A 15,546-nucleotide genomic window follows, 5' to 3' on the forward strand; every position below is an offset into this window, starting at 1 on the left:
GCCAAGATCTCCACAGTCAAACTCCATTTGCAATTTATTTAATGTAGTATCAGTTACAATACACAAAATCACACAAGGATCTCAGGGTATGAATCTATATTCAAACACTAATTACACTATGTACTTGCAGGCACACACTATTGCGAGTTTCACACTAGCAACACATAATGTTTCAGAGTCTTTGCTTCTCCTCGAGCCTCCACTGATCTTCCCATGAGGTGAATTAGAGACGTGTGTTATTTTCTCTATTGCAACCAATACATGCAACAATCTCCAATGGAATAGCAACTCCAACATAGGCTCTATTATGGGTTCACGTGAATTCACTTTTTTGTCCCCCATCTACACTCACTTCCATCAATCTCAGAGGTTCTCAATGCTCCACAACAACCACAAACAAGAATTCCACTAACAGTTTCTAGCACATGCTTCAATGCCCCAACACTTGGCTCTGCGCTTCCTCTATCTCGCAGTCCTCACAGTACCAATCTCACCCTCGCAATCTCAGCTCCACAGGCTCCCCTGCATAACACTTCAGGTGACACAGAGCTTGATTTAAATGACTTCGATAAGACTTGAGTCTGGTTGGCACTTTAAAATGGGTGGGAAGGTGTTTGCAGGACCTTCAAGCGTGGCCTATTATCAAATTCTCATGCGCTCCTCAAAATTTCTTGAAGTGCACACTCAACTTTCAACTGCAACAACTGGATCCAAATTCTTCCACAAGTCTGCACTATAGGCAACTCTTCCCTTCTATGCATGCATCTTCGCATACATCACTGCTAAAGAATTACTCCACGCAATGTTCTCACAAGTTTCACAAATATCAGGGTCTGATACGAAATGATGCAGCCATATGGCTGCAAAACCCAAATTGATGTAGACCTAAGACTGAGTCTGCTCAATCCCATGATTTCATTCTTTCACATCTCCTTCTAGACTAACATGATTAAATGGGAATTTAAAATTGCAACACAAATCCTGAGAGTTTCCTCTTACTAATCAGAAGCATTGACCTCTATCAAAGTATAAATCACAAGCAATAAGCTTTTGAAATCTAAATAATCCACATGATTCACCACCGAATACACATCCTTCATTCTCTATTGCCATTTTTTCCATACAATGAAATTCCTTCAACATTGAGCCTTTGATGATCTGTAGAACAAATTAGATTTTGGAAATTTAACTTTGCAATTATGCACATATTCTTCTGTTCGAAATGCGCTATCTCAATAGAGCACAGTTAAATCCATTTATCTGTGTTCTCATCTCCTTTCTTTCTTGTCCTCTCCCGTGCGCAGTCTAGGCAATGGATTTCCTAGACAACTCTCTATCAAACTGCAATTGATGTATTTATCCTTTATGGATTTTAAATGGCGATTAGATAACAATTTTTTGGCAGTGGATTCTCCAACCTCATGTTTCCAAACATCAATCCATGTCCATGCAACAACAAATCCTCACACTATGCTTTGTTCCTTCACATAGTGTTACTCTCCACGCATCTTACACAACAACCCACTCTGACAATATAACTTGGACAACTCCCAATGGATGTCATTCACATCCACCACGATTCAACGACACAATTCTTTATGTTTCACTCATTTCGTCATGCAGTCCAATTGTGAGCATACAAATCCAAATCTTACAATATGTTGATGGTGCTGGACTTGCCAACATGTCAAGCGGATCTGCCAAGTAAGAAATCCCAATTAGACCTCAGACCGTTCGGTGTAGGAGTCCCAGTAGTGGGTCGTAAGGTAATGCCTTGACCATGATGTCGCATAGAGGAAAGTAGCATAACTCTATCAGTAGCAAGGGTGTGACTGATGCAGAGAGTCAAGGAATGTGTACGAGAGGTTCCAACACTTCGAAGGGAGAGGAAGGTGAAGTTGAGTTCCAGGTTGAAATGGATTAGTCCCAACTCAGGTAGGAACACACCATAGAAAGTACATGCACAGATTCCGGCGGAGCAGTCCACTCGGATGCAACAGTCACAACATACAAGGTAAGATAACATGAACAACACTCATGGATCAGTCTGAGATGAGTGTGATAGTTGATATAGCAAGGTTCATGAGAAAGGTCTATCTGACGTACGGAAGGGCAATTGACACGTATGGTGACATCACTAACAACATATGCAACACATTAACAATAAGATTCATATAATTTCATACAAATCAGTTCATATACAAGTATGTAAGCTAAGCAACATATATCATTAAGGCAACCGAAACAATCCAACTACAAGAGCAACATATGCATGAAAATGTGCTGCCTCTTATTATTAAAGAAGTGTAAGTCACAATCATACAATACACCATGTAAACCTGCTAGCCCCAATAGTGGAACATTACAACTTGGCTTACCAAAAGCCCATACAATGAGTTATGAGGGACTATTTATAGCAAAGGTTGGGGTGACCCTTGACATTCCCCTTTGTGACCGTTCAACTACCGTCATGACTCTTCACCTACTCTATGACTTTTACATTCACTCTTAACACTTGACTTACACTTGACATGACACAACATTACAATGCACATGTACCCATGTGAAAAATGGCTTGAACAAGCCAAACTAGACACCACTCTGACATAGACAACTATAGAAGTCCAACTGCTTGACATCCTCATGCTGATCAATAGTAACATATTGGTGCCAATATTGGTAGTCTCTGATAGTGTCCGTGTGTTCCACTGTGACATTCGTCTGGAACCTAAACCTTGCTCCATGGCATCTGGGTACTTCTTGGGCTCCTCTGGCCAACTCATCTGAAAGCATGTGCATCATTGTCCTCAACGGGGTCAGACCAGCAACATACTTGCGCATGATGTCTGCACTGATAGGCAAGTCTGGATTGATGGCGACGCACATCAACTCATCAAAGTATGAGTCAAGCTCCTATTGGACCTGCTTCTTGGTCTTCACTTGGGTGAGAATTCCAAGTGATGGAATCACATGTGTGTGCACCACAACCTCCATGCTCTTGAATACTCATGCATGGGAAGCCTATATGCCAGTGATGAGTTGCGGTAGGTCCTCATAGTTCCAGATCTAACTCTGGAGACATGCTTACATCTCAACCACATTGGCCCTCATCATCTTGGGCAAATGAAGTGGGGCTCCCTTGTACTTCATCGTCCATGCCTCCACGTTGTCAACAACAGCATGTATGATCTTCAATATGCAAGCTCTTCTCACACATATATGATGCAATCTGTGAAGATGAATGACTGCTTGATGCACGGCACCGAACTTGGAGTACAATGCTCGCATGACTATGTCCAAGGACAATACTTCATCTAGTATTGCCTTCTTTATTTCATCTTGGGCGGACATTGTCACCAAGTCTCCCCCTTTCTTGGCTACCAGTAGTTCCTTTACCATTCGCTCATTCTCAGCTATGAGGAAGTGAACATTAGAGCTACTGGCTTCTGCATACACTCTAGTTACATCAGCCAAAGCAATTGGGTCCTTGTGCGCATTGGTCATGATCACTTGTTCTTCAATTTGCGCAAGGGATGTTCAGTCCTTCAGAGTTGGTACTTTGTTAGGTTGCACAACTCTATGTTGAGATTCATCAAAGGAGATGTTGCGCATCTCTGGTTTCGGCTGACCACCAAGGATCTTAATGCCTCCTTGGTCATTCAAGACTTGCTCATCATCTAGATGCATTGAAGCGAGTGAGTCGACCTCTCTGTGGTGAGGCATGAGGTTGGTATCCTGTTCCAACTCCTGATGCTCCATGTCTGCATCCAACTATTCAAGATCCCGTTCTATCTCATGAGCAAAGTCTTGCCCCTGCGAGGGCTTACCCTGTTTGCCTGATGCCCGCTGTTACATAAAATATTATCACCATGATTATTTGCAATCAGTATGGGTCTATCATCATTCATACTGTCCTCCTAAGCAAGTCTCAAACCTCAGCTCTTCATGTCAAGCTTTGAAAATGAGAGAAAAACTTTGAAAATCAATAAAGCTCTGGTTCGCACTTTCTCTCACTGTTACCTGCAGACCCGCACCCTTTGTTCATGTTACTTGCGGACCTGCCCGCTCTGTCTCTAAAGGAGTGGGTGCGGACCCCTGTGAAAGTAAAAAAGGCACAAGTTTATTCTTAAAAACTCACTTGTGGTTAATTCTAGATGATTCTAGAAGGAATCTTGACGTGGATGGTTCGCTCCTAGGTGGTTCATGCATCACAAAAGTGAAGGAGCTAATCCCTTGATGAGAGGAGCTTATCCCTTTGAAGGAGGGCTTTATCCCTTTGAAGGAAGACCTAGTAACTTCCCTCCATTGCACTATAAATTAAGGCATTGGGCTGGTTGCTAGGGAGGTTAGAAGCTAAACATTTTTTAGGGTAAATGCTGTTGGAATTGAGACTTCCTAGTTAAGCTTGAGAGGAGAGATTACATACCTTTTGGCTTCATTGGGAAGAGAGTGAAACTTGTCAAAGTAGAGGAGACTTCTTGCTGGACCCTAGGAGGAACTTGTACAACATCAAGGCACCAAGGTTGTAAAATTCTTCTTTTATTTCAGTTAATACAATCAGATTCATTTTTCTCAACAAATTTTCTTATGTGATTTGTTTCATGAATTCCTTGATCATCATGATAAGCATGCTTTATTATATTGGCTTTTCAGGTGCTATTTAATGTGTGTGCTTGTTTGTGTTTGCAGATTCTCTACAAGGGAGCTCATTTGTATCAACGGAGCGAGGCTTCCACAAACTTACATTGGACCCAAGGTAGGCCTAAAACACTTGTTTGCCTTTATTTATAAATTGCATATTTAGAGAAAGATAGAATTTGTTTGGTTTTCTTGTCGCCAGATATCATTAGATACTAGGGAGGTCGGTCTTGTCCGCAAGAACGACTTATCTGGGCCGAGAAAATGGCGACTCCGTTGGGGACTTGAATTTTTTATTTGCTTTTACTTTGACTTGAGAAACAGTGTTTTTGTTTCTATTTTTGGCTTGATGTGTGTGGGATTGGGTAGGTTTAGTAGATCTTGAATTATTTTTTGTTTTTCATACTTTTGGGAGAGGACCGCACCCTCTGCTTGTAACACAGTGTGGACCTATCTGCACTTTTACTTTATACACAGAGCAGTACCGCACCTATGTGGACTGCGGGCCTACGGACCCTGTCAAAATTTTGAAAAACTTAAGATTTTCTCTTTAAGTCAGCTTAGGATTTGTTAATGTGTTTTTAGCCTCTGCCTAGATCTTCACATGACTTGTCAGGAACTTTTCTTAGGTAAATTCCATTGGCATTAGGGTTTTAGGTGAAATTCCTAGAAGTTTTGGTTGTCGGGCTTGATTTTCATTTTGGTCTTGTAGTAGCTCAGAGCTTAGAAGCCTTATAAGCCTCAGATCACCTTGGTTTTTATTGGCCTTCTTATGAGTTTGACCGTTTGCAAAATCTGCCTTTGTTGAGGAATCCATTTTGTGTTTCTCTTTGCGAAACTTTGAAAAGACTTGTGTTAAAAGTTTTGGATTTCATTTTTAGAAAATAAAACAAAAATTGGTTGTTTTTTGACTGATTTGTGATTCTGGACAAATTAGTCCTTAGTTTTCTTATAGCTAAGTAAAACATCCTTGAAAAGAAATCTTGTAAGCTTTTACTTCAAATAGTTTTAGAATTTATAGATCTCAAGATTAGATTTTTCCATAGTTTTGAGTGTTTCATAGAAATTAAAAAAATCTCTTTTGAAAAAGTTTGTTTTTGTAGTATTTGAGTGTTTAAAAGAAAAGGGAAATTTTTGTGAGCATAACTAGTTGTCTCATTTTTGAGTGTATTGGAAAAGACAAAAAGCTCTTCTTTTGATTTGTTTGTTAAAGAAAGATTTGTTTTTACAAGAATTTGCATTCTCAACTCTTTCCTAGCTAGAAATTCATTGAAGGGAAAAGATTGCTTATCATCTTAAGTGCATTTTTTGTGATTTGGAGTCGATTCTTCACACCATAAGTTTCACCTCCGCACCTTTTTGACTTAAGAAAAACCAATAAAAATAACGCTTAAAGTAAAATCTATCTAGTAATCTTTTTATTTTTAGGGCTCTATATCACCAACATAGCTTAGGCTAGTATCTTGGAGTAGGGAGTAATTAACTCTCCAAGATATAAAAACCAAACAAGTAGCTGTATCTTGCAGTAGGAGATAAAATCCAATTGTTACATCTATGCTCTGGGAAAGCTCCTCTTAAAGGAGAAGCATGAGATCATATCTGAACCAGTGTGGGAATCAATCCTTCCTCATTGAGAAAGATAGAAGATATTCACGTATTAAAAACGGTAAACCTCGGATTAACCATTGTCGAGGAGCCTGGGGTCACTTGTTGGTAAACCTTGGATTATGTCAAGGATGCTTCAAGGGGATTGAGCTTGTTACTCTGCCCTTGCGTGCGTATCGGATCGTAGACTGTTCCCCCAAGTATATTTGTTTCCGTTGGTAACCTTAGTGACCATGTTCTATACCCACTGAAGATCCCCCTGAAGATCCCATTGTACCTGTAGCAGACGTCGACTAGACTCACTTGGATTTTCTGGGGGGTTCTCTTCACTTGAGATGGTTTAGTGGAGAAACTTGTGCCAGTCTATTCATTAAGCAGGTTGCCGGGGTAACTGTTCCAACCACCATTTCTGTATTGAATTCTGCAATGTTGGATTTCATCACCAACTAGTGTTTTCGGTATGGAAAGTTACTGTTTGTGTGTGGTTTGATCTCCTAGATTCTTTAGGCGTGTGATTCAAAATTGTTTGGTTCTTTAGAGGCTTTAGGTGGTTTTCATTGAGATTTTTCTTTGTTTGCGTGTGAAGTAGTTAAAATATTTAATCGTGGCTGAATTACCAAGGAAGTCCCATAGACTTCGGGGCCAACCTCCTGAGTTTTCACCGAGCCAGCCTGAAGGGCTACGAGCCCTTGTAACTCCTAGAGATAGTAGAGTTGGGTCACCTGAAGAAGGAGAGTCTTCATTAGTTGTACATCCTGATTATCAAGCTCTAGTAACAGATTATAATCTGCAATCTATTTCATTTTCCGAAATTACTGGTAGTTTTTCATCTACTAGTGATTTAGCTGAGGAACCTGAAATATCTGAACCTGAAACTAAATTTGCTGCTACTCCAACATCAGGATTTGCCTCTCCAACTTCCAGTGGTCCTGGTTCACCCAGGGTAGAAAGATTAATTATCCAAAATCTTCCTCCTGGACTTATAGCTATTGAAGAACTTGCTACTCCGGAAGAAGGTATCCCTATCCCTGAAAATCAACTAGCTATAGAACTTAGGGAGCGTGAATCGATCTTTTACAGTCCACCTAGGAGCAACGCTTGGTATCTTTCATTGACCAATTTTTTTGGAAAACCTGGGACTACGTTATTCACCACCTCGCATTCCTTTTCACCCAACACCTAGGGGTTATTATCCTCCGTTAAATATGTCAAGACAGTCATCCATATTTTGTCAATCTCCAGAAACCTTTTTATACGGCGGTCCTTCTGTTCCCTCTGGGTATCAGTCACTTACTGGTACTTTTTCGGGAGCATCTCCTCAACCTATTGAACAAGGGTTATTAACTGGTAATAACGGAACTAAGCCGTTGAGTGTAGAAGATTATGATGTCAGGTACTATTCCTAAACCGCAACCTCAAGGTGGCCAGTTACCGCCTGGGGGGTAGCCTCAAAGTCCTCAATTATCGCCTGGGGGGCAACCTCAAGGTACCCAATTTCCGCCTGGGGGGAAACCTCAAGGACAGTACATACCTATGGGACAGTACATTCCTCAAGGTCAACCCCAGACTCAGTATGTACCTCAAGTTCAACCCCAGTATCAATATGTACCTCAAGGTCAACCCCAGTATCAGTACGTGCCTCAAGGTTATCAACCTCAAGGTCAGTACCCAACCCAAGGTTTCCAACCACCTTCCGGTCAATCATTTGTCCAAGGAGCTGGAAATGTACCTTTGAATTATCAACCCTACCCTCAACCCGGTTATGGTGCTCAATATTCTCAACCTACTATGGGTCCGTACCCCGGAATGAACTTAGTGTGGGATCCATCTCAATCTCAACAGATCTTTCAACTGAATGTGTAGTTGTCATCTTAATCTGGACAACCCTTGGTTTCTGGTTCACCCCAGCAACCTGTCCTGTCTACCATTCAAACTTCTGCACCTTCTGTAGTTTCTCAGCCTGGGCCTAGTACGCCTCGTACTCCACCTCAAACGACTGCTGCAATTGCTGCAACATCTGTTCAATCTACCCCACCTACTTCTAGAGTATCGACAGCTCCGGTTTCTATTGTTCTTGTATCAACTCCTCAGACATCTTTACCTCAGTCCGAATCCACAATTCAGACTTCGGTTCAAATGCCTGTAGGAAAACCTGGTCCAAGTACGGTTGTCACAAGTCAACCTCAATTTACTTATCAATCGTACCAGGGACAGTACCAATTCGGTCCTGCTATGCAGCAGCCAGTCTATTAGTATCAACTGTACCCTGGATATACATATCAGCAACCTCAACAACCCCAGTACAGTCCGGTTAATCCTGGTTTTCCGGGAGGATATAATATACCAAATGTAATTCCAATTCCTAGTTATCCTGGATATCCTCCTCCTAGGGTTGGTCTCATGACCCAGGGTTTTAGGGACCCTAATTGTCAGTTACCATTCATTTCAACTTTGGACTTGCCTGACTTGTCGTGCCTTACGAACAATCCAATTAACTATCTTCCGTTTTGGTTGCCAATGCCGAATAAGTTGCCTAGTGATATTCCTAAGTTTGAAGGAAAATCAGGAGAGGATCTATCGAACCATGTGATGACTTATCACCTCTAGTGTGCGTCTAACTCCATTTCAGATGATTCAATCCGTTTAAGGCTTTTCCAGCGCACTCTAATTGGTCTTGTGGCCAAGTGGTACATTGAGTTACCGCGAGCCACTTTTTATAACTTTAGTCAGTTAGCTACTTCATTTTTAACTCATTTTCAGTTTCCAGTCAGATATGACAATGGCACGAAATTATTAACTTCATTAAAGTAGTCAATGTCCACTTACATTTCAGATCACATTCATGAATGGAGACGTCGACGGTGTTTAGTGAAGGTTTTTATTCCGGATCAGATCTTAGCTGAATGGTTTGTCAAATCTTTATTACCGAAGATCACCGAGGATGTAGCTAAGGCAGGAGTCATTACTGAAGAGCAAGTAATTTCTCAAGCTCAGTACCTTGACTTAGTTTATACACAGTCAAGTACGTTACACGAGAAAATCCCCGATCTTCCGAAACAAAATCAAATAACTACAGCTCCTTCAAGGTCTCATGCCGCTAATGGTATGATTGGTACGGTTAATAACTTTGCCAGATTCCTTGGTAGGATATTCTTCTGCGGAAATTTCCGCCGATATTCATGTTGTAGAGTCATCTACAGCCAAATCAAAATCCGGCAGTAAAAAGAAAGGGAAGAAGAAAAATAAAACGGATAAAAATTCGAAAGAGAAACTAGAAAAAACGGAATCAACTGATGAGAAACGTAAACCTCATTATCCTTGTCTCATTTGTGATGAAGAGCATTTTACAAGAGACTGCCCTTATCGCGCAGAGGTTGCGAAAATCGTCAAAGGTTCCCAAACGCCTGTTGTTTTGAAGGATCCTTTTCCTAGTCAAGACAGTAAGATGATAGGTTCTTCCTCAAATGCCTCCGAAGAACCCATAATGATGATGTCCTATGTTAGGATTGCGACTCGATTGCAAGATTATGGAAGTAAAAGTTCTGTTGATGGTAAGGAAGAAAAATCTTCTCATTCGAACCCATCAACTTCAACTCCCGGTTCCGATCCACTACAGATTGAGAAACCTAACCCAGACTTAGTAATCAAACCACCCGCCAAGGGTATACTTCGAAAGTCAGCTTTCAATCCACATGCGAGAGCGGCTCAGAACTATAACATTGTTGAAAATTTGGCTATTTCACCTTCGGCAATGTCGGCTTTGGAAGTGCTGCAATCATGTCCAGCACAGCGTAAATTGCTATTGTCGGATATAGGAGCTGTTGACGTTCAGGACTCGAACCTAATAATTTTTGATCTAGAAAATAGTACACCGCTCTTACCTCATCAAATGGCTTTCCAGATTCCAGTGTTAGTAAAAAACAGACCGTTTTATAGGACTGTGATTGATGAGGGAGCCTCAACGCGTATTATGTCGATCCAGTGTTGGAGATCGCTTGGTTCTCCTACACTTAATCAATCCCCGATGATTCTAAAAGCCTTTGATGGTCGTGGGTTCCATCTTTTTGGCATTCTACAGGATTTACGTATAGGGGTTGAAGGCAAAACTGTTAATCTAGATGTGGAGGTAGTTGATGCCCCTCTAGATTACATCCTTCTCTTGGGTCGTAGTTGGTCTTACGCCATGACAGCTGTTGTTTCATCGGTCTTTCGGATTATAAAGTTCCCTCATAATGGAAAGATCGTAACTATAGACCAGCTGACTTACTTTTCATCTGACCCAGCCTCTTCTGAAAGTATTCAACATGTCGGCAAAACAACTATCCCTTATAAGGATGTTGGAGTAGGACTAGTTAAAGATTCTAGTTTACTAGGAACTTTTCATTTTCCTCCTATCAACACATCGTCTTCTACTACAACCATTCATATGATTTCATCAAACACTATTGTTTATAATGATCCTTGGATCGTACCTTCCGAATCTGAGATAGATCCATTTGGTGATGTTATGCCTTTGAGTCCATATGAAATTGCGTATCAGGCCATGCAGTCGTTTTCTGACCCTTCTTCAACCGAAATTGACTTAATGAATGTGGTCCATGAAGAATCACTTTTAACATCAAACTCATATTCAACAACGTTTTCCAAACTTGTTCACACTGGTGAAATCCTATGTGTCGATGATTTACCATGGGAAGATCTTCATCATAGAACTTCATTTTTACCTGAGATTGATCGCTTTGAAAATGGTTTTTCATCTATTTTTATGACTGAGTATGTCAAGGAACCTCAGAATCCAATGCAAAATCCTGATTCTGAGTTAAATTTGGGAAACATTTCTCGAACTATTCCTATTGACATTTCGGTTAAGCCTGGAATTGTTGAAAACATTCATATAGGTGCCTCTTGTACGGAAAATGAAATTCAAACATATAAGGCCCTATTTCAAGAATTCCATGACGTGTTTACCTGGTCATATGAGGAAATGCTAGGAATTGACCCAACAATTGTTGTTCATGAAATCAAAACTTACCCGGATACTAAACTCGTCCGGCAACGTTTGCGTCAGATCCACCCGCGAAAAGCTGCTGCTATTAAAGCAGAAGTTAAAAAATTACTTAAAGTAGGTTTCATTTATCCAATTCCGTTAACGGATTGGGTATCGAATATTGTTCCTATTAACAAAAAGCAAGGAACAATAAGAAGATGTATCGATTATAGGGATATTAATCGAGCCTATCCAAAAGACAATTACCCAACTCCCTATATCGATCAAATCATTGATGATTGTGCCGGAGTGAAATATTCTCCTTCATGGATGGTTTTTCCGGATACAATAAAATAAATATTCTACCCGCTGATCAACCAAAAACGGATTTCATTTGTCCATGGGGGACATTTACTGATTGCAAATTACCTTTTGGGCTCAAGAACGTCGGGGCAACTTTTCAAAGAGCCATGTCTTACGCGTTTCATGACATCAAGCACATTGTGCAACCCTATCTCGATGATTTACCTGCTCATTCATTACATCGAGCTGATCATCTCATCCATTTACGAGCAATCTTTATGAGGTGTAGGCATTATCGAATTAGGTTGAGTCCACACAAGTGTGTTTTCTGTATAGAAACGGGTCGATTACTGGGGTTTGTTGTTTCGAAAGCCAGCATCCGCGTTGATCCCTCGAAGGTTGAAGCTATTGTCAAATTGCCTCCTCCTTTGAGTCTTCGCCAACTCCAAAGTTTGCAAGGGAAAGCAAACTTTTTACGTCGATTCATTCCTAACTACGCCGAGATCACAAAGGGTTTTACCCGGTTCTTGAAACAGAATACTCCATTCTTTTGGGATGAGATAGCTGACAAATCTTTTGATGCACTAAAACATGCGTTGACCCATGCACCGTTATTGCATCCTCCCAACTACAACCAGGACTACTTCTTATATATCGCCGCCTCACATTCCACCATTGGAATGGTGTTAGTTCAGGAAGATGAATTCGGTAGTGAACATGTGATATATTACCTTAGTCGAACTTTAAATCCAACTGAGCTAAAATATTCACATGTGGAGAAATTGGCATTGGCAACTGTTCAAGATATCCAACGTTTTCGTCATTACATTTTACTACGCAAAACTACAGTAATTTCCGATTGCAACCCTATGATCTATATTTTGACCAAACAATTACTAGGGGGCAAGTACTCCAAATGGATTGTGATCCTGCAGGAGTTCGACTTGGAATTTGAAAAGTCTAAGTCGAAGAAATCTTTAGTTTTTGCGGAGTTGATGTGTGAATTCCCGCGTGCTGACACGGAAACTATGGTAGAGGAGCCCATTGCGAATGAATCCTTGTTTCTAATCAGCACTTTAGATCCATGGTATGGGGATATCATAGTTTATCTCCAGACCCAATCCTTTCGGCCAGAAATTTCAAGATCAGAACGTCGGAAAATTCGATTCCAGTCCCAACAATTCAAAATTATTGGAGATACACTTTATCGTCATGGGGCAGACTCTTTTTTCCAATGTTGTTTAACTCATGAGGAAGCTGAAAGGGTTCTAAATGACTGTCACTCTGGAGCGTGTGGCAGTCATATGTCTGGGTTTGCCACAACCCAAAAGATATTGCGCGTTGGCTATTTCTGGTCGTCTTTGTTTAAATATTGTATTAACACGGTCTGAAAATGCCACAACTGCCAAATTTTTGATCGAAAGATGCGCGCTCCACCTGCTCCTCTCCACCCTATAATTGCTGTCGGTCCTTTTGCGAAATGGGGTATCGATTTTATTACATGTAACCCTCACTCGGCCGGGGGGCATGCGTATATCATCCTTGCGGTAGATTATTTTACCAAGTGGGCCGAGGCGATGCCTACATTTGAGGCAGACGGCAAAACTGCTGCGATTTTCGTGTTCAATCATATAATTGCTAGGTTTGGTGTTCCACAAGCGATTATCACTGACCATGGGCGTCATTTTCGAAACATTATGATGACTGAACTTACAGACCAACTTGGCTTGCGTCACGACAGTTCAACTCCATATTATCCACAGGCTAATGGTCTGGTTGAAGCCATCAACAAAGTTCTAGTCATCATGATCCAACGAATCATTGGGATTCATAGGTTGAATTGGCATAACATGCTATTTCAGCGCTTTGGGCGTATCGAACCTCAATAAAAACGTCAACCAGTTTCACTCCTTTCCAACTAGTTTATGGTCTGGAAGCTGTGTTACCCATTGAATTCGAAATCCCGTCATTACAAATGGCCATCGAATTACTTCCAACCACTTCCGAAGAGGAAAAACATTTGTTATACTTGGCTCAGCTAAATGAGAATCGACGTGATGCTGCATTAGCGATCGAAACTCATGCCAAACATATTAAAGCTCAGTATGATCGAAATGTTACCCCTCGTAATATTTCGGAAGGAGACCTAGTCTTATTGTACGATCAAGAAAATGATAAATTAGGCATTGGAAAATTCGTACCCATGTGGCATGGTCATTATGTTGTTAAGCGAAAGCTGGCAAAAGGGGCCTATGAATTGGTAGACTTGGACTGGGTCTCTTTAGGTAAACCCAGAAAAGGTCTTTACCTGAAGAGGTATTATGCTTAAATCTGGGTGTGGAGATTTTTTAGTTAGGTTAGTTTTCTTTCTAGCGAGTGTGTTTTAGATTAAAAAGTGTGCTTAGCTTAGAGAGTGTTTTTTGTCATTATTCCTGCTTATCTTGATTTTACTCTTGATATTGCAGATGTCAATGCCTCTCCAAACATACATTGGTTTTGCTGATGGTGCTTGTCGTAATACACGGAACATTTCTTCAGCAGCTTGGGTTATCTATTCGCCCTCTGATGAGTTGGTATCTATGCATGGGGTAAGCCTCGGTCAAACAACAAACAACATTGTCGAGTATAGTGCAGTGATTGAGTTATTATCTGAATCTATTTCATTTGGGATTTGGAGTTTGATAGTGAGGTTAGATTCTGAACTCATTGTATTACAGCTTAATAGAGTATATGCCATTAGAAATCCAGTGTTATTGAGATTATTTTTGAGAGTTCGTCTCTTGGAACGTGAATTTGACTATATTGAATATCAGCATATTCCAAGATATTTAAATACATTAGCAGATGCGATTGCTTCTCGAATGTTAAGTAGACATGTGCAATAATCATACAAGTAAATTTAAAAACATTCCATAACATGTTTTACAAGATAAGCTGGTAATAGTGACATAGTATAGCATAGAAGTGTGTCAAATATACATCGTCTTCGATCATAGGTTGTAAAACATCTTATGATCGGCAAAAATGATAGTACAAAAAGCAAAAAATGTCATATGTGTCTACAACAGGCGATCATCCTATCACTGGTGATGATCACGATAAGAAACCACTGTACGGGCCACCTTACAAAGGAACTTCCTGAAAGGTCCTGGGACCCCAATCACATAGCGCTGTAGCCTAAGAGGAATTTCATCTATGCTGGTCTCCGGAATGTCTGCTGTCAAACTCTCTAGGTGGCTCTCCAATTCGGCCAAGGTCTCTGTGGATTCATCTTGTGGGGCTGGTGCTGCTGCAGCTGGTTGTTTCCTCTCATAGGGCCGGATAGTGGTTGGTCGTCATGGACCTACATCTGCATTTAAAACTTTTACTATCAATTTTGGGACGAGATAAAAACAAAAACAAAAAAAAATAAAAAATTAGAAAATGTTGAAAATGATTTTACCTGAGTCATCCCATTGCTCTCCTGGTGGAAGAGCCATGTCTGGGTCACCACGATAATCTACCCCAGCGTAAGGAAAGTCCTGAATAGAAAAAACTTGGTTCTCCAACCAATGGAAATACTCAGGAGTGAATCGAATGACTTCTGTCCCCTCCTTAGGATGACAGGCCGTAACTGCAACCCAACGCATCAGTTTGGGCTCTCGGAGAATTCTAGCTCCAACAGTGAGATGCTATGGGACCAACATTGGAACCATCTCCAGACCAAAGCTCACAACTAAAGCACCATATCCAAAGGTCTTCAGTTGTTCATTCTTTGCTCTAGTCAGTTGGCCTTTTATATTAGCCAACACAGCATCGCACCAGTTGAAGATGGTGCCTCGAAAGCAGTCTACTACCATCCGCATTTGAGATCCAGTGGCTATATGTAGTGTTGTGCTTCCGCAGAGCCTGGTAATAGTAAATGCAATCACTTTTAGTTCAGGAAGGGATATGGTTTTGATATCTATCCCTTTTTCTCTAGTTTGGTCGTTGCAAAACTCTAGCCGGAGGCTATCGGTAGACTGGCCACCTGG

This window comes from Pinus tabuliformis, chromosome 3_1 (assembly GCF_031772625.1).
Source record: "Pinus tabuliformis cultivar Carrire ecotype Pingquan chromosome 3_1, CPIR1, whole genome shotgun sequence".
In the NCBI taxonomy this organism is placed as follows: Eukaryota; Viridiplantae; Streptophyta; class Pinopsida; order Pinales; family Pinaceae; genus Pinus; species Pinus tabuliformis.